A 3,515-nucleotide genomic window follows, 5' to 3' on the forward strand; every position below is an offset into this window, starting at 1 on the left:
CCTGAACATTACCTTACAACTGGCATGAATATACTTACACTGACCTGAACATACCTTACACTGACCTGAACATACCTTACACTGACCTGAACATACCTTACACTGACCTGAACATAAACCTTACACTGACCTGAACAACCTTACATGGCATGAATATAATTACAGTGGCAAGAAAAAGTATGTGAACCCTTTGGAATACCTGGATTTCTGCATAAATTAGTCATCACATTTGATCTGATCTTCATCTAAGTCACACAATAGACAAACACAGTGTGCTTAAACTAATAACACAGAAATGATTGTATTTTTCTTGTCTATATTGAATATATCATTTAAACATTCACAGTGTAGGTTGGGGAAAAGTATGTGAACCTTTTATGTGAACCTTTTAAGCTAAAGCTGATTGGAGTCAGGAATCAGCTAACCTGGAGTCTATCATGAGATGAAATTGAGATGTTGGTTAGAGTTGCCTTGCCCTGTATGTGCTGATGTGAACCATGCCTTGAACAAAAGAGATCTCAGAAAGACCTAAGATTAAGAATTGTTGTCTTGCATAGTTGGAAAGGGTTACAAGTTTCTCTAAAAGCTTTGATGTTCATCAGTCCACCGGTAAGAAAATTGTCTATAAATGGTGAAAGTTCATTCAGCCTGTTGCTACTCCCCATAGGAGTGGCCGTCCTGCAAAAGATGACTGCAAGAGCACAGCGCAGAACGCTCAATGGGTTGAGAAGAATCAGCTAAAAAAGCTTACAGAAATCTCTGGAACATGCTAACATCTCTGTTGACGATTCTACGATACGTTAAACACTAAACAAGAATGGTGTTCAGGGAGGGACACCACAGAAGAAGCCACTGCTGTAACAAAACAAAACATTGCTGCAGATTCTGAATTTTGCAAAAAGTGCACCTGGATGTTCCACAGCGCTACTGGCAAGATATTCTGTGACAGATGAAACTACAGTTGAGTTGTTTGGAAGGAACACACAACACTATGTGTGGAGGAAAAAAAGGCACAGCACACAACTCAAAACCTCATCCCAACTGTAAAGTATGTGAGGCAGCATCATGGTTTGGGGCTGCTTTGCTGCCTCAGAGCCTGGACAGCTTGCTATCATCGACGGAAAAATGAATTCCCAAGTTTATCAAGACATTTTGCAGGAGAATGTTAAGGCTATCTGTCCCCAGTTGAAAGCTTCAACAAAGTTGAGGTATCAACAGGACAAAGACCCAAAACACAGAATTAAATCAACAACAGAATGGCTTCAACAGAAGAAAATACGCCTTCTGGAATGGCCAGTCAGAGTCCTAACCTCAACCCGATTGAGATGCTTGGGCATGCCCTCAAGAGAGAGCAGTTCACACCAGACATCCCAAGAATATTGCTGAAAATGAAAAAGTTTGTAAAGAGGAATGGTCCAAAATTCCTCCTGACGGTTGTGGCCGTCTGATCCGCAACTACAGAAAACGTTTGGTTGAGGTTATGCTGCCTTTTTCCACTTGCACTGTGAATGTTTACATGGTGTGTTCAATAAAGACATGAAAACATATAATTGTTTGGTGTTATTAGTTTAAGCAAACTGTGTTTGTCTATTTGTTGACCTAGATGAAGATCAGATTAAATATTATGACCAATTATGCAGAAATCCAGGTATTTCCAAAGGGTTCACATACTTTTTCTTGTCACTGTGCACTGGACATGAATATACCTTACAATGATATTAATATACCTTACAATGATTATATATACCTTGCACTGACATGAATATACCTTACACTACATGAATATACCTACACTGATATTAATATACTTTACACTGACATGAATATACCTTACAATGATATTAATATACCTTTGCACTGACATGAATATACCTTAGACTGACATGGAAATATACCTTACACTGACATGAATATACCTTACCACTGACATTAGTATACCTTACACTGACTGAATAATACCTTTACACTGATATTAATATACCTTACACTGACATTATTATACCATTACACTGAAATGAACTTACTCTTACCCTTACACTGATATTAATATAGCCCGTGACAAACTTGTTGTGAGTATCTTAATATATCACATAATTTACAATACATTTTGTACTCACCTTGTTGTGCTGTGCTCACTTGAACAGAAAGGTGGAGTGGTGGTCCTTCGTGGGTAAAATTTGTCATCATAGTCGGGTATTCKCTGGATTTATGGTGCTTTCAAGACAACTGGGAACTCAACAAAAAAAGTTTCATCATGATGACGTCAGTGAACTTCAGGTCGTAGCTCTAGAAAGAGGCTCGAGTTCCCGATTTACAATTCCGAGTTGGATGACCGTTCAAAACGTATTTTCCCAGTCGTAGCTCGTTTATTCCCGAGTTCCAGTTGTCTTGAACTCACTAAAGTCAGATTTTGCAGTTCTGAGTTAACAGTTGTTTTGAGCGCGGCACAAATCATGCTTCATTGACAGCATGGCTAATGTTGAATGTTTATCATTTTAAACTTGGAAAAGAGACCCTTAATCCCATTTGTCACCACACAGCCACTCCACTGATTCCTTCCAAATCACTCATTGTTGAATTTGCGATTTACAACTTGTTGTGTAATGTTTATGTCCAATGGCCGATGAGCACYGATACGTTTCATCTATAATTTGTCTTCATTATTTATCTTCATATGATAAGGGTTAAAAAGGATTTGCCAGTAGATTGTCGACTTGATTCATGATGATGACTGCTAGCTAAGATTATCAAAGTATGATGTTGACATGATTTGTCCAATCAAAGCTACTGTACATATAATGTGATTTGACATCATTTTATCTGTGGCCAATGACCTTGAGCCTTCTTGGATGTGCACCTCTATTGTAACGCTATGGCAGCACCCAAGGGGCTATAATTTTCAAGAAACAGATAAAAGTATTGGAAACTTTTGAAAACAAACCTTGAACAAAATGTTGATAAAGATGCAGATTACGGTCTGAGAAAGAGTCTTTTTCTGAATACCACAGGACCTTGAAACATCATGAAAGCAGGTTCAGTACATGACTGTGTGTGTGTGTGTGTGTGTGTGTGTGTGTGTGTGTGTGTATAATCTCCACCCGGCACAGCCAGAAGAGGACTGGCACCCCTCATAGCCTGGTTCCTCTCTAGTTTCTTCCTAGTTTTGGCCTTCTAGGAGTTTTTCCTAGCCACCGTGCTTCTACACCTGCATTACTAGCTGTTTGGGGTTTTAAGGCGTGGGTGTCTGTACAGCACTTCGAGATATTAGCTGATGTACGAAGGGCTATATAAAATAAAAATTGATTGATTTATTGGGAGACATAATTCTAAAATAGTTCATAAAATGAAAAAATGAAGTTGATAAAGTGAGGGATATAGACACCAGCGCACGCACGCACTGCGCGCACGCACGCAACCACAACACACACACACAACACAACACACACCCACACACACACACACACACCCCACACACACACACACACACACACACGCACACAACACACACACACACA

The sequence above is a fragment of the Salvelinus sp. IW2-2015 genome, unplaced genomic scaffold (genome assembly GCF_002910315.2).
Source record: "Salvelinus sp. IW2-2015 unplaced genomic scaffold, ASM291031v2 Un_scaffold1081, whole genome shotgun sequence".
Taxonomy (NCBI): Eukaryota; Metazoa; Chordata; class Actinopteri; order Salmoniformes; family Salmonidae; genus Salvelinus; species Salvelinus sp. IW2-2015.